Source organism: Hyla sarda, chromosome 10 (genome assembly GCF_029499605.1).
Source record: "Hyla sarda isolate aHylSar1 chromosome 10, aHylSar1.hap1, whole genome shotgun sequence".
NCBI lineage: Eukaryota > Metazoa > Chordata > Amphibia > Anura > Hylidae > Hyla > Hyla sarda.
In genome coordinates, this window is record NC_079198.1 from 46,948,833 (window position 1) to 46,973,221 (window position 24,389).

General features: G+C 42.6%; 1 protein-coding gene across 10 annotated transcripts in view; it reads right to left on the reverse strand.

Annotated features, from left to right (window-relative positions):
* The window catches only part of LOC130294354 (epsin-1-like), a 400,181-nt gene extending 382,069 nt beyond the window's left edge, over positions 1–18,112 (reverse strand). For 8 of the 10 annotated variants that reach the window (XM_056544019.1, XM_056544015.1, XM_056544013.1 and 5 more), the window contains exon 1: positions 17,705–18,028. The gene's annotated coding sequence lies outside the window, so the exon portion shown is untranslated. The other 2 variants (XM_056544011.1, XM_056544010.1) reach the window with 2 other exon arrangements.
* Positions 18,113–24,389: the final 6,277 nt, after the last annotated feature.

Below are 24,389 nucleotides of genomic sequence, written 5' to 3' on the forward strand. Positions count from 1 at the left end.
TGAAGTTGGCCATTTTGAATCCAACTTTTGTTTTTTCAATAGGAAGAGGGGCATGTAACGTAACTTTATTCTTTCAGGAGTTATCTACAAGTTTCTGACCACTTATAAAATGTGTTCAACGTGCTCATTGTGTTGGATTGTCAATGCAACCCTCTTCTCCCATTCTTCACACACTGATAGCAACACCACAGGAGAAATGCTAGCACAGGCTTCCACTATCCGTAGTTTCAGGTGCTGCATATCTCATATCTTCACAACATAGACAATTGCCTTCAGATGACCCCAAAGATAAAAGCCTAAGGGGGTCAGATCGGGAGACCTTGGGGGCCATTCAACTGGCCCACAATGACCAATCCACTTTTCAGGAAACTGTTCATCTAGGAATGCTCGGACCTGACACGCATAATGTGGTGGTGCACCATCTTGGTGGAAAAACTCAGGGAACGTAGCCAGCTTCAGTGTATAAAGAGGGAAACACATCATGTAGCAATTTCGCATATCCAGTGGCCTTGAGGTTTCCATTGATGAAGAATGACCCCACTATCTTTGTACCCCATATACCACACCATACCATAAATTTTTGTGTTCCAACAGTCTTGGAGGGATCTATCCAATATGGGTTAGTGTCAGACCAATAGCGGTGGTTTTGTTTGTTAACTTCACCATTCACATAAAAGTTTGCCTCATCACTGAACAAAATCTTCTGCATTAACTGAGGGTCCTGTTCCAATTTGCCCATTCTGCAGCACCTGAAACTACGGATACTGGAAGCCTGTGCTAGCATTTCTCCTGCGGTGTTGCTATCAGTGTGTGAAGAGTGGGAGAAGAGGGTTGCATTGACAATCAAACACAATGGGCAGCACATTGAACACATTTTATTAGTGGTCAGAAACTTGTAAATAACTCATGAAAGAATAAAGATACATTAAAACTAGGGATCGTCCGATGTTTTTTTTAGGGCCGATAGCGATAATCTGTGGAGGTTAGGGACGATAGCCGATAACTTATACCGATATTCCGGTATAAGTTATCGGCTATTTATCCCCCCGCGACACCGCTGCAGATCATTGATTTAAAGCGTGCGCTTTAACCCCTTAAGGACTCAGACCATTTTGGCCTTAAGGACTCAGACAATTTAATTTTTACGTTTTCATTTTTTCCTCCTCGCCTTCTAAAAATCATAACTCTTTTATATTTTCATCCACAGACTAGTTTGAGGGCTTGTTTTTTGCGCGACCAGTTGTCCTTTGTAATGACATCACTCATTATATCATAAAATGTATGGCGCAACCAAAAAACACTATTTTTGTGGGGAAATTAAAACGAAAAACGCAATTTTGCTAATTTTGGAAGGTTTTGTTTTCACGCCGTACAATTTCTGGTAAAAATGACATGTGTTCTTTATTCTGAGGGTCAATACGATTAAAATGATACCCATTATTATATACTTTTATATTATTGTTGCGCTTAAAAAAAAATCACAAACTTTTTAACCAAATTAGTACGTTTATAATCCCTTTATTTTGATGACCTATAACTTTTTTATTTTTCCGTATAAGTGGCGGTATGGGGGCTCATTTTATGCGCCATGATCTGTACTTTTTTTTGATACCACATTTGTATATAAAAACCTTTTAATACATTTTTTATAATTTTTTTTTTAATAAAATGTATTAAAAAAGTAGGAATTTTGGACTTTTTAATTTTTTTTTCGTTCACGCCGTTCACCGTACGGGATCATTAACATTTTATTTTAATAGTTCGGACATTTATGCACGCGGCGATACCAAATATGTCTATAAAAAATGTTTTTTACGCTTTTTGGGGGTAAAATAGGAAAAAACGGACGTTTTACTTTTTTATTGGGGGAGGGGATTTTTCACTTTTTTTTTACTTTTACTTTTACATTTTTTTACATTTTTTTTTACACTTGAATAGTCCCCATAGGGGACTATTCATAGCAATACCATGATTGCTAATACTGATCTGTTCTATGTATAGGACATAGAACAGATCAGTATTATCGGTCATCTTCTGCTCTGGTCTGCTCGATCACAGACCAGAGCAGGAGACGCCGGGAGCCGCACGGAGGAAGGTGAGGGGACCTCCGTCCGGCGTTATGAATGATCGGATCCCCGCAGCAGCGCTGCGGGCGATCCGATCGTTCATTTTAATCGCGAACTCCCGCAGATGCCGGGATCTGTATTGATCCCGGCACCTGAGGGGTTAATGGCGGACGCCCGCGAGATCGCGGGCGTCGGCCATTGCCGGCGGGTCCCTGGCTGCGATTAGCAGCCGGGATCAGCCGCGCATGACACGGGCATCGCTCCGATGCCCGCGGTTATGCTTAGGACGTAAATGTACGTCCTGGTGCGTTAAGTACCACCTCACCAGGACGTACATTTACGTCCTGCGTCCTTAAGGGGTTAAATCAATGAACTGCAGCGGCTTTTGCGGGGCCATAGACCGCCGCCGCCACCCGCTTCTCTCCCCCTGCCTGTCCGGGGGTCCTGAGTCCCATCACCGCCACCCCCACACTGCTCCACTCCATGCCCCCTACCGCCCCGCATCGCACCCCCCACCGCACCGCCCCGGCCCCATTGCCTCCCACATCCCCGGTTTTAGAATTATCTGTTCCCGGGGTCCACTCTACATCTGGTTCCGATGGCATCCTCCTGAAATGTCAATGTGCGCACTGATGGTGACGTTGCGTCACGTTACATCACTCGTCATTGCGCACAGCGTAACGCAGGACGCAGCAGGAGCCGGAAGTAGCGCTGACCCCGGGCACAAGGTAATTGCTGATACAGATAATGCCCAAAATCGTGATTATCGGCCGATAATATCGGCCAAACCGATAATCGGTCGATCCCTAGTTAAAAACAAGCACATCATTGTTTTTCTTGTGAAATTCCCCATAAGTTTTTTTTATTTTTTTTTTATTCCAAAATGTTTATTTTTTATTTTATAAAATAAGAATACATCATTACATGACACAAATAAATATACAAGTAATCCTAAAAAAAAAAAAACTTCCCTTACCCTTCTACCCCTCCCTTCCCACACCCACTACCAGCTAAGCTACCTCCTCCCATTTCTTCCATTCCTTTTCTATTTTCGGGCCCAGCTTTCTCCCTCTATAATAGATATCCTCAAATCTTCTCAATTTGTTCTACTTCTCTCTGCCATTCAGCACAGTTTGGACCCTCGGGTGCAAACCATCTCCTAAGAATAAATATTCTGGCTAAACCAAAAACTTTAATAATAACACTGTTCTTCTCCTGCTCAGCTAGTCCCATCCCCAAAACCGCAGTTTTAATATCAAATGTTATTTTTACTCTTAGTTTCGTCTCTACTGTTTTGTAAACTTCTTTCCAAAAAGAATGTAATTTTGGACATGCCCACACCATGTGGACCAACTCTGCTTCTTCCGTATCGCATTTTGGACATTTTGAGTCCACTCTTTTTCCTATTCTGTGCAGGAACCCAGGTGTATATGGTATTCTATGTATCAATTTTATCATTGAGATTTTATGGTTCATATTTAGGGACGAATGTACTATATTAGGCTCCCCTTTCTCCTCCCTCTATCTGACCTACATCTTGCATCCATTTGACCCTGCTTTTTTGGGGGTTCCTTTCCAAAGAAGATCTAACCAGGCCCTTGTATACTGTACCCAGTACTTTTGTAGACACAGATCGTAACCCAAATATGTAATCCATTAGTTTGTGTCTATTTATTGTCCATCTGGCGTTATTCTCCTTCTCAAATGCGCTTTTAATTTGTACATATGAGAAATATTTATTCTGTTCTTAATTGTTCTCCACTCTTTCAGTGTGTTTTTTCCCACTAAATCATTAACTCTAACTACCCCATTTTTTTCCCAGTCTACATATTCTTTCAATTTCAACATTTCTGGGAAATACCCATTACCCCAGTAGTGTATAGTGCATACTACCCGTAATCCCTAATAACCGTCTTTTAAATCTCCAAACCTTGTTAAGCATATTGCAAATGGGAATTTTTCCCAATTCAGTGCGCATACATCTACTTTTTAATTAATTAATTAATTAATTACAATTAATTCTAGTGTACTACCTCCCCTACTACCTAATTTAGAAAAAAAAAAAAACTTTTTAGCATATCATCTTCCTTAATCATACATTCAATTTGTGCAGCTACGTAATACAATTGCAGGTTTGGTAAACCAAAACCTCCACTATTCAGAGGGGAGCTCAAAAAAGTGTGTTTCATACGTGTCTGTTTTCCCTCCCATAAAAACCCATTAATTTCACTCTGTATTCTAGTAAAGTGGGGTTCCCCTAACCAAATAGGTGCTGCTCTTATCACATGCAAAAGCATAGGAAAAATAATAGTTTTTATTAGGACAATTCTCTCAGCCATATTTAAGTGCAATTTTTTCCATATTTGGATTTTGTTTCTTACTTTCTGTCTCAATGGTACAAGGTTTAACTGAACAAAATCCTCTAGATTTCTGGATATTTTGATTCCCAAGTATTCCAGGGCCTCATTGTCCCGCAGAACATGTATCTCTTCCTGGAAATCATGATTCTCATCTGATAGTAATAACCCCGATTTCTTCCAGTTAATCCGGAAGCCGGAGTAACTAACAAAATCACTAATCAACTTAATAATCCTTAATAAGTTTCTTTTAGGATCTATTGCAAACAATACCATGTCATCCGCATATAATAATATTTTCTCCTCCTCTCCCTCGACACCGAACCCCCTGAACAGCCCGGAGCCCCTAATTAGTTGTGCCAGTGGCTCGATGAAGAGGGAGAAGAGGAGCGGTGACAGGGGGCAGCCCTGAGAAATTCCCAATAAGTTTGATGTGATTTTGATGTCATTTTGAATCCAACTTTAGTTTTTTCAATAGGAAGAGGGTCATGTGACACATCGAAATTCCCAATAAGTTTGATGTGTCACATGACCCTCTTCCTATTGAAAAAACTAAAGTTGGATTCAAAATGGCAGACATCAAAATGGCCGCCATGGTCACCACCCATCTTGAAAAGTTTCCCCCCTCACATATGCTAATGTGCCACAAACAGGAAGTTAATATCACCCACCATTCCCATTTTATTAAGGTGTATCCATAAAAATGGCCCACCCTGTATATCTTACGGTTTGTCTTTTTAGAGGATACAGGAAAATAAAATAGCGCAGTGCAATAGCACAATTACACACTTTTGGCCTGCATCAGGTTAATGGGGCTTTGTGGACGTGTTTAATTCAAGTATTGTCACTATCTCAGTGCTTGTGGTAAACAGAGGCTCCCAACTTACTGCTAAATACAGTGATCCTAGCTTAGAGCAGTATACATATCTGCATACATGACAATGTGTTGCAAGCTTAAGCAGCTCCTCTTGGTTTGTCCCTCTTCCATCATAGACAGGGAAGGTTTGTGTTATAAAAGAAAACATTTTAGAATACCTAAAAATATGACACAGGGATGTGAAAATCCTATCGCCCAAGACATGTAGTTCCGGGCGCCAGGTAGGTGAACTTTTCATAGCTTTAGCCCTGTATCGGGCAAGCAGGGCCGGAGCCCCTTTTTTTTTGTTATTTCATAACGCCGGTGTGAGGTGCGGTAGCGGATGCAGACTTGCATAGGAATCAAGTCTGCACCTCACACCGGCGCTCAGGGTGTACAGAGCGGGCTCCTGACTCCTGCCCGCTCCATACTCAGTGGCCCCCGGCTGATTTCAGTAGCCGGGGGCCGCCGTTAATAGCCCGGCATGCGGCGATTGTGGCGGCCGACTATTAACCCTTTAGATCACTGTTGTCAAAGTTGACAGCGGTGTCTAAAGGGATCTTTTAACCAGCAGCGCGATAGCGGGGGGGCGATCTCCTGTGGAGGTAACCGGATGGCTTACCTCTGCATCCGTGGTTGCCCCCATAGATCTGCATTTGATTAAGCCGGTTCAATCAAATGAACACAGATCAAATGGAGTTCAATAAAACTGTATTTATCTGTATGAGGAATCAAAATAACAAAAAAAAAAATAATAATCATCTAATAAAAAGTTTAAAAACACTCATTAACCCCTTCCATATTAGAGGTACGTTCACATGGGTGGATTTATTTGTGGGTTTCCCGCTGGGTATTTAAAAGGGGCGGGCTCTTCTCGGCTGTCTGAGGCCAAATTTCCGCTGACCCCTCTGACTTCAATGGGGCTTGCAGTGGATTTTCCGCAGCGTAAATTCCACCTTGGAAAATCTGCTGCGGACAGCCGAAAAGAGCCCGTCCCCTTTGAAATACGTAGCAGGAAACCCGCAAATAAATCCGTCCGTGTGAACGTACCCTAAAAGTTCATATCACCTCTTTTTCCATATAAAAATATGTAAACATAATAAAAATATGTAAACATAATAAAAATAAACATAATTGGTATTGGCGCGTGCGTAATTGACTGAACTATTAAAAAATAAAATTTGATATCCCCTACGGTAAATGGCATTAACGTAAAAAAAAATACCAAAGCACAGAATTGCGTTTTCTAAGTTTATTAACATCATATCCCAGAAAAAATGAAGTAAAAAAGTGCTCAAAATATCTGATCAATGCCAAAATGATAGTGATACAAATTAGCCCTTATACAGCCCAGTTTACAGAAAATAAAAATATATAGAAATTTATTTTTAATTAATAAGTCAAAAAAAAAATGTAATTATTAAAATATGACGGAAACTAAACAAATTTGGTATTGGTGTAATCCGACCGACCTAAAGTATCAAAATAATATGTAAGTTTGACCACAAGGTGAATGTCAAAAAAAAAAAAAAAAGGAAACTGCTATATTTTCTTTTTTCCAATTTCATCTCAAATAAAAGATTTTCGTTTCAGAGCATAAGTTATGGAAAAATTTAAAATGTGTCATTACAAAGTATACTTCCCCACAAAAAAACAAGCCTCATATGGGTCTGTAGATGGAAAAATAAGTGTTATGGCCATTATAGGACGAGGAGGAAAAAACATAAGTGCATAAACTAATAAAGTACTATTTTGGTTGAATTTATTTTATCTACCAGGACAAGTGGATCGTCATGAGGGACAAGTAGATTGTGTTCCGCTTTAGTCCCTTGGACAACTACTTTTTATTTTAAGTTTTTTTTTCCACACCCCTGTGACATGGGGACAATGACTTTGTTAAGAATGTCTTTAGCTCTGCTAAGTACTTTGCCAACAAGACAAAGTTCATAGTAACTTGATAAGATAATGCTGAAGGTACAGTAAGCAGCACACTAGCAACGCAGGTCAGTGGCCAAGGTCCTATCACATCACAGGTGAGAACCACATCAAATTTGCTTTAGAAAATATCATGTGTACAGTAGTTGTAATGTCAGTGTCAATATGTGTTTTAAGACACATGAAAACTGACATTACATTTACCGTACACATGAGGATATTTTCTAATGCAAATTTGATTGCACTAAGGGTGCATGCACACTACGTTTCTTAAGATACAGGACCGTATACGGCTGGGGAGAGGGGGGCAGAGAGTCGGGGGCGGGGCAACCGCACGCTGCTGTTTGCGGTCCCGTATCTAATTATTTCAATGAGCGACCGGAGTGAAACGCTGCCTCCGGTCGGCTCCATTTTGCCCCGTATATGGTTTCCCGACCGGACCTAAAAATGCTGTCGACTACGTTCGTAGGTCCGGTTGGGAAACCGTATACGGGGCAAAACGGAGCCGACCGGAGGCAGCGTTTCACTCCGGTCCCTCATTGAAATACATTAGATACGGGACCGCATACGGCAGCGTGCGGTTGCCCCACCCCCCGACTCTCCGCCCCCTCTCCCCAGCCGTATACGGTCCCGTATCTTAAACGTAGTGTGCATGCACCCTAACGATGCTTAATAGGAAAAGTAGCAAAGTGTCATGAATGGCTAGCAAAAAAGATCTGTAGATTGCTCTGGTAGAAAACGGTTTTGCTGGGCGCATGCCAGCAAAACCAGTTTTCTTCCAGAGTGATCTGCAGATCTTCTTCCATGGTACCACCGGCTCCTCCAGAGGTTATCGGACCAGGTCAAGACAGCAGCCGTGGACATAGTCATACACTCATGCATCTTGAGGTGTTGAGTCCTGAGCCCAACAGCCAAAGGAGGGCGAACTCCCTTCATCCTTTTTAACTGTGCAAAGTAGTATTATACTATGGAGCACCACATGCTTATTTTTTTCTTTAATAACTGATCTGAATGGCTAGAGACATGTATATTGGTGAATCACTGTTATACTCAGTTGGAGATTTATTAACAGTACGGCTAGGTTCATATTACGGATTCTATGACGAAGTATTGCAGTTAAATATTTTAAGGGTGAACAGCACCGATTGAAGCAGTTGGCACTAGGACTGCACAGAGATTGTCATACCCATAGACAGCATTGTACAGTATTCTGCTAAGTATTATGCCAAAGGAGTGACAGATCTGCCACTGAAAATCTGTAGTGTGAACTGTGCAGCAAAATCCCATTTGACTCTGCTGCACCACAATCTCTGAGCAGAATTGTTAAGTGGAATTAAGCTTGGAAATTCCATAGTGTGAACCCACATTGGTGGCAGATCACCAAGTCCACTGTGAAACAATGGCAGTTTGTCACCTACCAGCCACGCACCACAGTATAGTTAATGGAATGGCTGTCTGGAAAAAAGGTGCCTATGCAGAGAGGGGTCATTTACATAATGCACAAGCGTTCTACAAAACATTAGGATTTTTTAATGATTAACCTTTATTTTCTTTTGTGGGATAAATATTTTTCAACTAAAACCCATAACCTTTCAGGTAACAGATCCTTGTTAACTACTTTATTTAGACTCTCTTGAGGAATGTAACTTTCAAATTTAATGGTGGTGTTCAACAATGAAACCTATTTTCAGCTGTCTATCAAATGAACTTATACAGTATTATAATAAAAAAATACTTTATTTTGTAACTACATTTCTGTGGTCTTTCAGGATCTCCTTCAGTTAATGCAAAATGTCTGCTCTGTTGTCTTCAGCGTAATGTCCTTTCTGGTGTACATCCTGTAACAGACTTCGGATTCCTGTACAGAAGACACTCTAGCCAGGAATTCAGCCAACTGTATGGGCCCATGCACACTGCTAAATTTCAGCTCAAAGCAGGCAGTGGAGAGATAAGTCAGTGCTTTGACCGTGTGGACATTTGTCGTCTCCACTGACTGCAATTCCGCCAAAAGAACAAACATGTACTTTCTTTCATCGGAATAAGGAATTGAAAGTTCCTATGTACAGTTCAACAGAAGAATTCCATTGAAAAACAAATCTCCAGACTAATTATTTAGTGTGCTTATCTTTCTCTTAATACACTTTTATTTATTTATTTTTTTTTTTTTTACTGTAACCCCATCGACCAAGTGGAAGGCAGAGATAGTTGGCTGAATTCCAGACAAGAATGTCCTGTGCACATGAACCTGAAGTCTGTTATAGGATGTGCATCAACCAGGACTTTGGCCAGAAGAAAACAGAGCAGACCGTTTGCATCAAAAGCGGAAAGAATTCACCATAAGACCACAGTAGTGGTCCACTAATACCCTAATTTCCCATATATTTAAAAAGTATATATCTTTATTATTTCCACACAACAAAAAGGATTAAAAAGTCAGCGCGTCTCTCTTCCCATGTAGTATAATATCATTTGGTACTACTCGGACTCAATTATAAAGCACTGATTCTGTCAAGCACCTGTAGTGTGCTTGCAGAGAGGGAAGGACAGCGCTGTTTTAAAACCAAATTGCGGCCCCCCTCGACATGTTTCGCCGTTAAACACAGCTTTGTCAAGATGTTGCTGGGCTCTGTCACTGATAGATGCTGGCTGGTCCAGGCTTTATCAATGGAGCGCAGAGTACACAGATCAATAGAGTTCAAAAGAACAGTATTGATCTGTATATGGAATCTAATGATTCCTCCTAAAAGTCCCCTAAGGAGAAAAGAAAAAGTTTGATAAAAGTAAAAAAAAACAAAAAAAAAAAAAACACACACATTAACCCCTTCCATATTAAAAGTTTAAATCACCCCCTTTTCCCATATAAAATAAGCATGTAGACATAAAAATAAACATATTTGGTACTATTTGGGCTTTTTTATAACATCATATCCAAGAAAAAAATAAAGTAAAAAGCAATTAAAAAGTCAGATCACTGGATCTTCTTTAATCTGTTGGGGACCACGGGCGTATGGATACGCCCTTGCGTCCTGGTACTTGAGGACCAAGGGCGTACCTGTACGCCCTTGGGAATTTCGATCCCCGCAGCTAGCCGGACGGGGATCGGAATGGGATGCCTGCTGAAATCATTCCGCAAGCAGGGCCACGGTTTGGAGACCACTGTCCTTCCAGATGTTGCAAAACTACAACTCTCCTGTACATGACCGCGAGCATCGGAGTGATGCTTGGATCATGTGTGGCTGGTCCCGGCTGCTGATCGCAGCCAGGGACCCACCGGTAATGGCCGACATCCGCAATCGCCACGGCGATCCGATCATCCAGAGCGGCGCACGGAGGTCCCCTCACCTGCCTCCGCTGCCTTCCACGGGATCGAGCAGAGCAGAAGAGGACCTATACACTGATCAGTGCTATGCATTATGCATAGCACTGAACAGTATTAGCAATCAAAGGATTGCTATAAATAGTCCCCTATGGGGACTATTAAAGTGCAAAAATGAAAGCAAAAAAAAATTGTCCTCTTCTGACCCCCTATAATTTTTTTTATTTTTATGTCTCATATTAGCCATGGGTCGACGGGACCGACCCACTAGGATGCGGGGTCAGCACGTGACCAGTGTTATAGCATGGGAGCGGGCGCAAGGCATACAGGTACCTCTGCGTGCTTAAGAGGTTAAAAGGGTACTTAGCCCCTGGACATCTTATCCCCTATCGCCCGTCATCAGGCACGGATGACACAGGGTGCTGCAGGAAAGATTGTGGGGGTCCCAACAGCAGGGCCCCCTACGATCAGACATCTTATCTCCCATCATTTGGGTAGGGGATAAGATGTCTAGGGGTGGAGTACCCCTTTAAGTTGATACCCATGGTTATATGCTTTTCTATTATTGTACTGCTTCATATTAAAATTTAAGGAGAAGCATGCTGGGATTTGTAGTTTTCAACACAGCAAGAAACGGGAAATAGAAACAAACATAGGAAAACAAAGTGGGGGATAAAAAGACAACAAAGATCGAAAATAGAGTAGCTTAAACAATAGGAATAGAAATGAAAAAAAAATAAAATAAGGTAAGTTAAAAACGGAAAAACACGTTGACCACCAGAGTACCCCTTTAAAGGGTTAATATTATGACATTTTCGCACGTTGAAATACCAAATATGTTGATTTTTTTTTTCTTTTAGCTCTAACAGTTTAACAAAGTGCCCTGAAACCAAGGGCGCCATATACCGTATTTATCGGCGTATAACACGCATTTTTTAGGCTAAAATTTTTAGCCTAAAGTCTATCTGCGTGTTAATACGCTGATAAGCCGCTGCAGTTCAATGATTTAAACGGGCGCTTTAAATCAATGAACTGCAGTGGCTTTTGCAGGTCCAGAGACCCGCCGTCGCTGCCCGATTCTCTGCCCCTGCCTATCCTGGGGTCCAGAGACTGCCGTCGCCGCTGCCCCATTGCCTCCCCCATCCCCGGTTTTTCTGACCCCGCAGAAGCCCCCCAGGAAAGACAGGGGGAGAGAGGCCGTCGCTGCCCGCTTCTCTCCCCCTGCCTTTCCTGGGGTCTAGAGCCCTGCTGCCGCCGCTTCTCTCCCCCATTGCCTCCCCCATCCCCGGTTTTATAATTACCTGTTGCCGGGGTCGGGTCCACGCTGCTTCTTGCTCCGGTGTGGCGTCTCCTGCGTCATTGCTATGTGCTGCGAGGCGCAATGACGAGTGATGTCGCATTGAAGACATCACTCGTCATTGCGCCTCGCAGCGCATAGCAACGACACAGGAGACGCCACACCCGAGCCCGAAGCAGCGTGGACCCGACCCCGGCAACAGGTTATTATAAAACCGGGGATGGGGGAGGCAATGGAGCAGCGGCGCCGATAGCCAGGGGGAGAGAAGCGGCGGCAGCAGGGCTCTAGACCCCCAGGAAAGGCAGGGGGAGAGAAGCGGCCAGCGACTGCCTCTCTCCCTCTGCCTTTCCTGGGGGCTTCTGCGGGGTCAGAAACACACACGCACCCTCATTTTACCAAGGATATTTGGGTAAAAAACTTTTTTTACCCAAATATCCTTGGTAAAATGAGGGTGTGTGTTATAGGCCGGTGCGTGGTATACCCCGATAAATAAATAATTGTTTTAGTTGTAAAATGAGAAGAGAGTAGGATTAAGTTTTTTATTAAATATAATAGGTTTGCCCACCATCTAGACTTATTGGTCTCCGCGAATTACACCTAGAGTGGTCCATTGAGTCTCTGTACGCATCTCTCCCCCCCCCCCCCCCTTACATTGCAGATGCCGTGATCAGTATTTAAAGTCCGCATGAGACTCAGGAAGTACATGTACATCCTGTTAAGACCCGCAAGATGTATGGACGTATGTCTTTTTTCAACCATACTATGTAAAGCTGCAGACCCTATTGACTTGAATGAGGTCTGCAGCGGATTTTCTGCACCAAAGATTCCACTGCTGAAAATTTTGTGCGGAAATTTTGGCCTGCCCCCTTTCAAACTCGCAGAGGGAAACACGCTGCGAGATTGAAAGGAAATACACACGTGTGAGCGAACCCTAAAAGTTGCATTGATTTTTTTTTTCTGCTGTGTCGAGGCCCACACCAAATCTAACAGGACAAGTAGTAAGATGATGTAAAAAATTGTGGCCATTATAATGGGTCACAAATAATCAGGGTGGGTCACACTGTTCTAATTTCTGTTTAATGTATTCGTTTTATACAGTTAGAAAGGAAAAACCTAAATTAAAAGAGGCTAAAACAGGTGCTGCTGTATGCCATACCACAGAATCATTTCCCACTGACAAAAAAAATAAATAAATAAAAAAAAGATTGTAACAGCTTTTTCTTTGCCATACACAACAGCTTAGTTGACTACATTTTCGTGTACAGCTAAATAATTGTACTGTAAACTGACAAAAATGCTCTGGGCCGAGACCCAATGCAATTAAAACTTTTGAAATGAATGATTTAGCAGAAATTTATATAAATGACATTTTAAATATCTACAAAAACGGTGAGGCAAAAAAAATAAATAAATTGGAAACAGAAGAGTGGATTAATACCCAAACTGCTTGCTGCTGCACACGCTGTCACGCCCCCTCCCATAGATTTGCGTTGAGGGGGCGGGGCATGAAGTCACACGGGGGCGGAGTCGTGATGTCACGATCTTCTGTTCCCGTGGTTGGGAGGCATTAGGCTGAGAGCCTCCAGCGCTTCCGGAAACAGTTACAGGTGGGTGCTCCATGCTATATTGCGGGGGTTCCCAGGACCCCCGCTATCAGACATCTTATACCATATCCTTTGGATAGGGGATAAGATGTCTAGGGGCGAAGTACCCCTTTAAAGGGATACTGCTGCTGCTTAGAGCACACTACAAAAGTTTCATATCGAAACCTCTATCACAAATCCGTACTCCAAAAGAATAAATAGGTTCATTGTTTTGACAGAATTTTGCCCAGAAAAGCCCATTGTCAATTGGACTTTGCATTGCAGGGGTTAATATCCGCTGAAAATCTGCACAAAATGCTGATTTTCCGCTGCCCAAAATTTGCCACGTAGATTTTTGTACACAAATAGGAAGAGATTTATCAAAACCTTCACAGAAGAAAAGTGGAGAAATTGCTCTTGGCAACCAGATTGCTCTTGGCAACCCACTTAGGCTGGGTTCACACTACGTTTTCTCCTATACGGGAGCGCATACGGCAGGGGGGAGCTAAAACCTTGCACTCCCGTATGCCTTCGTATGCGCTCCCCTGTGTCATTCATTTCCATGAGCCGGCCGGAGTCAAACGTTCGGTCGGCTCATTTTTGCGCCGTATGCGCTTTTCCCCCGGACCTAAAACTGTGGTCAACCACGGTTTGAGGTCCGGTCGTAAAAGCGCATACGGCGCAAAAATGAGCCGACCGGACCGAATGTTTCACTCCGGCCGGCTCATTGAAACGAATGACATACGGGAGCGCATAGGAAGGCATACGATGCGCAAGGTTTTAGCTCCCCCCTGCCGTATGCGCTCCCGTATGGGAGAAAACGTAGTGTGAACCCACCCTTATTCAGGCCTCTGAAATATAAAAGAAGCAATCTGATTATATCCTCCCCTCTACTCTCTATGCACTTTAGACATTTGGAGATTACCGTAGCTAGTGACTGGTTCATTCTCATACTCTATGTAACCTTTCCTATTTATGAAACATGGCTGGACCATCGTACCAATAAAAGCACTTTATGTCTTCTGTCTCAACCCCATTCCTTGTAGTCTGTAAGCTCTCGTGTGCAGGGCTCTCTCCTCCTGTTTGAATAGTTAGTGTGTAATATTGTTATGTCTGATACTTGTCTTTATTTGTACCCCATAATTGTAAAGTGCTGCGGAATCTTTTGGTGCAAAATAATAATAAATAAAAATATTTACGGTATGTACATTGATCAACATTTAAACAACATTTAACCCCTTAAGGACCGGGCGTTTTCGGTTTTTGCTCTTTCGTTTTTTCCTGCTTACCTTTAAAAAAATCATAACTAAATTTTGCACCTAAAAATCTGTATTATGGCTTATTTATTGCGCCACCAATTCTACTTTGTAGTGATATCAGTCATTTTACCCAAAAATCTACGACGAAACAGGAAAAAAAATCATTGTGCGACAAAATTGAAAAAATACAGCCATTTTGTAACTTTTGGGGGCTTCCGTTTCTATGTAGTACATTTTTAGGTAAAAAATGACACCGTATCTTTATTCTCTAGGTCCATACGGTTAAAATGATTCCCTAATTATATAGGTTTGATTTTGTAAAAAAAAATTTGTCAAAAAAATCATAACTACATGCAGGAAAATTTATACGTTTAACATTGTCATCTTCTGACCCATATACTTTAACTTTTTTATTTCTCCGTGTTCAGGGCGCTATGAGGGTTCATTTCATCTGAAGTTTTTGTCGATACCATTTATTCATCTTTTCATGATATAAAAAGTGACCAAAAATACGCCATTTTGGACTTTGGAATGTTTTTTTGCGCGTACACCATTGACTGTGCGGTTTAATTAGCGGTATATTTTTTGAATTCGGACATTTCCACACGCGGCGATACCACATGTTTATTTTTGTTTTTATTTACACAGTGTTTTTTTATTATTGGAAATGCCGGGTGATTCAAACTTTTATTAGGGGAAGGAATAATTCAAAGGGTTAATGATTCTTTTACACTTTTCTTTTGCAATATTATAGCCCCCATAGGAGCTATAAACCATTGCATTTACTGATCTTTAACAGTGTTCAATGCATCTCCATAGGAATGCATTGATCAGGGTTTTCGGCGATTGATTGCTCAAGCCTGGATCTCAGGCTTGAAGCATTCAATCGTCGATCGGACTGCAGGAAGGAAGGTAAGAGACCTTCCCCCTGTAGTACAGCTGTTGGGGTTCACCGCGGCGATCCCGAACAGCTCCCTGAGCTAACCGGCACTTTTTACTTTCACTTTTAGCCGCGTGGCTCAGCTTTGAGCGCGCGGCTAAAGGGTTAATAGCGCACGGCACCGCGATCAGTGCCGCGCCCTATTAGCGGCGGGTCCCGGCTTCACTATGACGCCAGGCCCGCCGCGATATGATGCAGGGTCACCATGGGACCCCCGCGTTATATCACGGGAGCAGTACCAAGGACGTACTCATACGTCCTTAAGGGGTTAAACAACATTTCTTCAAATACCGGTACAGTCATCTTCATTTTCCTTTGAACCATTGGTCCTAATCTCTCATTTACAGCAATATACGGTATGGTACAGTAATCCAGCTAGGGCTTATTTTCGGGGTAGGGGAAACACGGTATTAGTATTATTATTATAATCATCCTCATCTATGGGCAACTTTTTTCTGCACAGGTTTTGATAAATTCACAGATTTTATGATGTGTTTAGTCTAGAAAAAGAAAACAAACACCAATTTAACCCCATAAGAATGCCACCTGCTTTTACCCTATTGGCTGGGCCCAATTTTTCAAGTGGTAATAACTTTGACATGCTTTTACTGTGCAATGAGATTCTTAGTTTTTTTCGTGACATGTTGAACTTTATATTAGTGGTAAATCTTTGTTGATACATGCAGTATTTTTTGTGAAAAACTCCAATATATTGTAAAGAATTTGAAAATTTCTGGCATTTTTTTATTGCATTCACTGTCCGATAGTTTATAGCTTTTTATGTTTGTTTTTTTTACAACAAAATCCTTTTTGCCCTTTGTTGTGCTGCCATGTTCTGACAGCCATTCCTTTTTTTTTTTCTTTTCTTTCCGTCCAACGGTATTGTACGAGGGACAAGCAGTACCAATAAAAAGTACAGTCTTTGCGATACATACTACCTTTTGTTTTGTTTTTATTTCACGTTCTGGACAAAAATTAGCGATTCTTAGACTATTTTGGGATGCTGGCACACAACCATATGTTGTACTTTGATCTATTTATTCTCAGCACAAATACAAAAACTAACAACAAGTATGCTGAGTTTAATTTTTTTTTGCTTGTTTTCTTTTAAATGTAGCATGCCGAGACGATGGCGTTTTTGCCAGCAAAAAGGCCATAGTTTCAGTACCTACAGAGGTAAGTAGTGATGCATAGCATCATTAATTACCTCTGCAAGCTGTACAGTGCATAACTTTATACTGTCCCTTCTACCTGCCCAGCAAGAATATAAAGACAGCAATCGGTATAGATCGCTGCTTTATTGTATCCCCTTGCTGGGCTGAGAACTATGCTAGAGCCTGGCAAGGAAAGAGTTAACTAGCATTGCTCAGCTGTGCTATTAAACTTATTGGGGGGGGGGGGGGTATAGCCATCTATATAGATACAGTATCTGTATCATGTGAGCTGATAAGTCTGCTTACCCACCTTATTCCAGGTCCAGTGTAGCCCTACCCATAGAAGAAGAAGCTCACTGTTCACACTGCGGAATCTCCAATCGCGGAATTGCAAGCAGAGATTCCGTCAGGGGGCCGCGGCTATACAGTACTTGCAGAATTCCACACAAAGATTGAACATGTTCTTTCTTTGCGCGAAACAATTCCGCTGCTAAAATTCTGCAGTGTGAACATACCCTTACTGTTTTCAGCTTACTTCCTGCTAACTTCTTATTTCTGCTGAGCCACGCATTGGTGGACACACAATGTACAAACTACAAACAATGGGAACCAAAAGGCTCATCCAGATGTAGATATAGAACAAAACGCATCCAACCGAGCCAGGGTGTAAAGTAAATGTGACCTCACCAGTCTATGATGTGTGATGGGCAGGGCCACAGCGGTCATAGCCAGGACCATCACGCACTTTTCCCTAATCACCCTGCCACTGATTAGGCAGTGCCCAAAGGAATCCATTAGCCGCAGCTGGCACAGTACACACTGCCAAGGCTGCAGCTTAGGGTGGCATACAGTACACATGGCTGCGGCCTCATCACATACATCACAAGTCTGACAGCTCAAAGCCAAATCACCAGGTCCAGCTGTCACAGCAAAGTGCTTACCCGGGGGCGGAGGCGGAACCAGCACACAGGACAGACGCTGTCATGCTCTAGCCTCCGCTCCGCATACTGCAGGTCAGCAATGAAATAGCAGTCACCTCTCCCGATCAGCGTCCGTCACATCAGACAACGATAACCCCGGCAGCACCTACTACCTGTCAGCAGGGCACCCTGCGCCAGCCGCTGTCCCTCCGCTCCCGGATGATGGGGCTTCTCCTCATTCGACCGAGGCCTCCCTGCTAATGTCTCCGCTACACAGCCAGCAAACAGCGGTATACGCCTCAAAGCCTACACCCTTTCACCCTCGGAAGTAGAACCAGAGGAAGGACCTACATTGCTGGCAGCGTTGAACAAGATGTCTCCGCTTCCGCCCTTTGCCTGACATCATTACTGCCGCACCCTTAACCTACAAATCTTTATTAACAAGTCGCGGCATTACACTAGATTCACGCTGTGCTTTGAGCTTGTGGGGGTGGGGTAAAATGTCAATTGACAGTTTCAGGTTGTTGTCTCTATGATTGTAAGTAAGCGAACGTTTAGACGTACAGGATCTGTTGCATATTTTTTTGCAGCTGGATTTTGCTGTTCATTGAAGTTAATAGCGAAATTAGCTGTAGAAAATATGCAGCAGATTCTGTAAAAGGTACCCTGAGGCTAAGGTCACACATGCCGTATTTTGCTGCTGCATATTTTCCTACCTATTGAAGTCAACGGGTAGCAAAACAGCAGCTGATTTGGACTTTTATAAGGGAAGGGGTTAAATGGCATTTATTAACTTTTTTTGTACACTTTTTTTTTTTGCAGTGTTATAGCCCCGATAGGGGGCTATAACACTGCAGACACTGATCTTATATACACTGTTCACTGCAAAGCCATAGCTTTGCATTGATCAGTGTTATCGGCAGTCGATTGCTCAAGCCTGCATCTCAGGCTTGGAGCAATCAATTGCCGAAGGGACACGCCGGAGGAAAATAAGAGGACCTCTGCTCGGGACATTTTCACTGCGGTGGTCCCGATCAGCCCCACTGAGCAGCCGGGAAGGTTTCACTTTTGAACGCCGCGTCTAAAGGGTTAATAGCGCGCAGCACCATGATCGCTGCCGCGCGCTATTAGCCTCGGGTCCCGGCTTCAGATACATGCCGGGACCGACCCGATATGACACGGGGTCACTGTGTGACCCCGCGTTATATAGCGGGAGCCGGCCAAGGACGTAAATATACGTCCTTGGTCGTTAAGGGCTTAATAGTCCCCATAAGAGACTATTTATAGCAATCATTTGATTGCTAATACTGTTCAGTGCTATGTATAGGGCATAGCACTGATCAGTGTTAACGGTGATCTTCTGCTCTGGTCTGCTCGATCTCAGACCAGAGCAGAAGACCCCGGGGGACCTCCGGCTGCCATGCTGGATGATCTGATCCCCAAACCAGCAATGAGGGTGATCCGATCATCCATTTAAAGTACCGCACTGCCACAGATGCAGTGATCTGTATTGATCACGGCATCTGAGGGGTTAATGGTGGACATTCGCGCAATCACGGATGTCCGCCATTACCGGCGGGTCTCTGGCTGCTGATAGCAGCCGGGACCTGCCGCAAATGACGGAGCGTAAATCTACGTCATGGTGCGTTTAGTACCACGGCACCATGATGTACATTTACACCATTGTCATTAAGGACCAGAGCATTTATTGCACATCTGACCACTGTCACTTTAAGCATTAATTACTCTGGGATGCTATTACTTATGAATTTTTTCATGACATAATCTACTTTAACATAGTGGTAAATTTTCCTCGATGCTTGCATCATTTCTTGGTGACAAATTCAAAAATTTCATGATAAATTTGAAAATTTAGCATTTTTCTAACTTTGAAGCTCTCTGCTTGTAAGGAAAATAAATACACCAAATAAATGATATATTGATTCACATATATAATATGTCTACTTTATGTTTGCATCATAAAGTTGACATGTTTTTACTTTTGGAAGACATTAGAGGGTTTTAAAGTTCAGCAGCAATTTTCCAATTTTTCACAAAATTTTAAAAATCGGAATTTTTCAGGGACCAGTTCAGTTTTAAAGTGGATTTGAGGGGCCTTCATATTAGAAATACCCCATAAATGACCCTATTATAAAAACTGCAGCCCTCAAAGTTGTTTCACACCCTTTAGGTGTTTCATAGGAATAGCAGCAAAGTGAAGGAGAAAATTCAAATTTTTTTTACACTAACATGTTCTTGTAGATCCAGTTTTAACATTTTTACAAGGGGTAAAAGGAGAAAAAAAAACGCAAAATGTGTACCCCAATTTCTCTCGAGTAAGGAAATACCTCATATGTGAACGTAAAGTGCTCTGTGGGTGCACTAGAAGTGAAGGAGCGACAATGAGATTTTGGAGAGTGAATTTTGCTGAAATGGTTTTTGGGGGGCATGTTGCATTTAGGAAGTGGTGTCATAACAGCAAAAAAAAAAACACATGGCATACTATTTTCGAAACTACACCCCTCATGGCATGTAACAAGGGGTACAGTGAAGCTTAACACCCCACAGGTGTTTGACGACTTTTTGTTGAAGTCGGATGTGTAAATGAAATTAATTTTTTTCCAATAAAATGCATTTTTTCCCCAAATTTATAATTTTTTCAAGAGGTAATAGGAGAAAATGCCTCCCAAAAGTTTTAACCACATTTCTTCTGAGTATGGTAATACCCCCTGTGTGGACATAAAGTGCTCTGTGGGTGCACTTCAATGCTCAAAAGAGAAAGAGCCACATTTGGCTTTTTGAAAGCAAATTTAGCTGAAATGGTTTTTGGGGGGCATGTTGCATTTAGGAAACCCCTATGGTGCCATAACAGCAAAAAAAAAAAAAAACACATGGCATACTATATTGAAAACTATACCCCTCAAGGCAGGTAACAAGGGGTACAGTGAGCCTTAACACTCCACAGGTGTTTGACGACTTTTTGTTAAAGTCGAATGTGCAAATGAGATTCTTTTTTTTTTCACTAAAATTCATTTTTTTCCCCAAATTTACAATTTTTACAAGAGGTAATAAGAGAAAATGCCTCCAAAAGTTGTAACCACATTTCTTCTGAGTATGGGAATACCCCATGTGTGGACGCAAAGTGCTCTGTGGGTGCACTTCAATGCTCAAAAGAGAAGGAGCCACATTTGGCTTTTTGTAAGCAAATTTTGCTGAAATGGTTTTTGGGGCATGTCGCATTTAGGAAACCCCTATGGTTCCATAACAGCAAAAAAAAAAAACACATGGCATACTATTTTGGAGAGTACATAATAAGTAATAAGAGAAAATGCCCCCGAAAATTTGTAACCCCATTTCTTCTGAGTATGGAAATACCCCATGTGTGGATGTAAAGTGCACTGCGGGTGCACTACAATGCTCAGATTTGCTAAAATGGGGGGGGGCATGTTGCATTTAGGAAGCCCCTATGGTGCCATAACAAAAAAAAAAAAAAAAACACATGGCATACTATATTGAAAACTATACCCCTCAAGGCAGGTAACAAGGGGTACAGTGAGCCTTAACACTCCACAGGTGTTTGACGACTTTTTGTTAAAGTCGAATGTGCAAATGAGATTCTTTTTTTTTTCACTAAAATTCATTTTTTTCCCCAAATTTACAATTTTTACAAGAGGTAATAAGAGAAAATGCCTCCAAAAGTTGTAACCACATTTCTTCTGAGTATGGGAATACCCCATGTGTGGACGCAAAGTGCTCTGTGGGTGCACTTCAATGCTCAAAAGAGAAGGAGCCACATTTGGCTTTTTGTAAGCAAATTTTGCTGAAATGGTTTTTGGGGCATGTCGCATTTAGGAAACCCCTATGGTTCCATAACAGCAAAAAAAAAAAACACATGGCATACTATTTTGGAGAGTACATAATAAGTAATAAGAGAAAATGCCCCCGAAAATTTGTAACCCCATTTCTTCTGAGTATGGAAATACCCCATGTGTGGATGTAAAGTGCACTGCGGGTGCACTACAATGCTCAGATTTGCTAAAATGGGGGGGGGCATGTTGCATTTAGGAAGCCCCTATGGTGCCATAACAAAAAAAAAAAAAACACATGGCATACTATATTGAAAACTATACCCCTCAAGGCAGGTAACAAGGGGTACAGTGAGCCTTAACACCCCACAGGTGTTTGACGACTTTTTGGTAAATTCGGATGTGTAAATGAAAATTTTGTTTTCACAAAAATGCTGTCTTTCCCCCCAAATTTACAATTTTTACACAAGGTAATAGGAGAAAATGCCCCCCAAAATTTGTAACCCCATTTCTTCTGAGTATGGAAATACCCCATGTGTGGATGTAAAGTGCCCTGGGGGGGACTTCTGAAACTACACCCCTCACGGAATGTAATAAGGGGTGCAGTGAGCATTTAGACCCCACTGGCATTTGAAAGACTTTTGGAACAGTGGGCTGTGCAAATGATAAATAAAATTTTTCATTTTCATGGACCACTGTTCTTAAAATCTGTCAGACACCAGTGGGGTGTAAATGCTCACTGAACCCCTTATTACCTTCTGTGAAGGGTGTAGTTTCCAAAATGGGGTCACATGTGGGGGGGGTCCAATGTTCTGCCACTTTGTAAACACACATGGCCTTCAATTCCAGCCAAATTCTCTCTCCAAAAGTCCAATGGGGCTCATTCTCTTCTGAGCATTGTAGTTCGCCTGCAGAGCACTTTACATCCACACATGGGGTATTTATATACTCAGAAGAAATGGTGTTACAAATTATGGGGGCTTTTTTCCTATTACCCCTTGTGGAAATGAAAAATTTGGGATACCACCAGCATTTTAGTGAAAAAATGCAAATTTTTCATTTTCACATCCAACTTTAACGAAAATTCTTCAAACACCTGTGGGGTGTTAAGGCTCACTATACGCCTTGTTACGTTCCGTGAGGGGTGTAGCCTCCAAAATGGGGTCACATGTGTTTTTTTTTTTTGCGTTTACGTCAGAACCGCTGTAACGATCAGCCACCCCTGTGCAAATCACCTCAAATGTACATGGCGCTCTCACTCCTGAGCCTTGTTGTGCACCAGCAGAGCATTTAATGTCCACATGTGGGGTATTTCCGTACTCCTCTTCTGAAAATGAAAAGTATAGGGCAACACCAGCATGTTTTATTTATTTATTTACAATAACATGCTGGAGTAGACCCGAACTTTACCTTTTCATAAGGGGTAAAAGGAGAAAAAGCCCCCAAAAATTTGTTAGGCAATTTCTTCTGAGTACGGAAATACCCCATATGTGACCCTAAATTGTTGCCTTGAAATACAACAGGGCTTTGAAGTGAGAGAGCGCCAAGCGCATTTGAGGCCTAAATTAGGGATTTGCATAGGGACGGACCCGGATGCAAGAATTACACTTGCCTCTGATACCAAAATTACCCTATGGAAATGTTTCCCAAACAGGGTGCCTCCAGCTGTTGCAAAATTCCCAGCATACCTGGACAGTCAATGGCTCTCCTGCAATACTTTGAGTTGTTGTTTTGCAACAGATGGAGGCTCAGTTTTGGAAACAGTGCAGTACCAGATGTTTTTCATTTTTATTGGGGGGGCTGGGGGTGGGGGGGGGGGGTAACTGTGTAGGGGTATATGTAGTGTTTTACCCTTTATTTTGTGTAGTGCAGTGTTTTTAGGGTACATTCACACAGCCGGGGGTTTACAGCGAGTTTCCCGCTGGGAGTTTGAGCTGTAGTGGAAAATTTGCTGCATCTCAAACTTGCAGTGAGAAACTGTAAACCCCCGCCCATGTGAATGTACCCTGTACATTCACATGGGGGGGGGGGGGGCAAACCTCCAGCTGTTGCAAAACTATAACACCCAGCATGCCCTTTGGCTGTCCGTGCATGCTGGGGGTTGTAGTTATGCAACAGCTGGAGGCACACTGGTTGCAAAACACTGAGAGTTTGTTACTTAACTCAGTGTTTCACAACCAGTGTGCCTCCAGCTGTTGCAAAACTACAAGTCCCAGCATGTACGGTCTATCAGTGCATGCTGGGAGTTGTAGTTTGCAACAGCTTGAGGCACACTGGTTGCGAAACACTGAGTTAGGTAACAAACTCAGTGTTTTGCAACCAGTGTGCCTTCAGCTGTTGCAAAAGCTGCAACTTTCAGCATGCAGTGACAGCCGAAGGCATGCTGGGACTTGTAGTTATGCAACAGCTGGAGGCATATTACTAAAACTCCCAGCATGCCCTTTTGCTGCCCATGAATGCTGTGGGTTGTAGTTATGCAACAGCTGGAGGCACACTACTGCAACTCACGACATGCCCTTTGGTAGTTTGTGCATGCTGGGGGTTGTAGTTATGCAACAGCTGGAGGCACACTTTTTTATAGAAAAAATGTGCCTCCTGCATAACTACAACCCCCGGCATGCACAAACTACCAAAGGGCATGCTGGGAGTTGTAGTTGTGCCTTCTGCTGTTGCATAACAACAACTCACAGTATATTTTGTGCATGCTGGGAGTTGTTGCTAAGCAACAGCAGGAGGCCAGCCTTACCTCCTGCTGCGTGATTATCCTCCTGCCTGCTGCCGCTGTCTCCACTCCTGGGGAACCGATCCCGCCGCCAATGGGGGCCCCTACTCAGGTACGCCCTCCGGAATAGGGGCAGAGCGGGTGCCGTTAGAATTGCCGTTAGAATTGCCGATCAGAA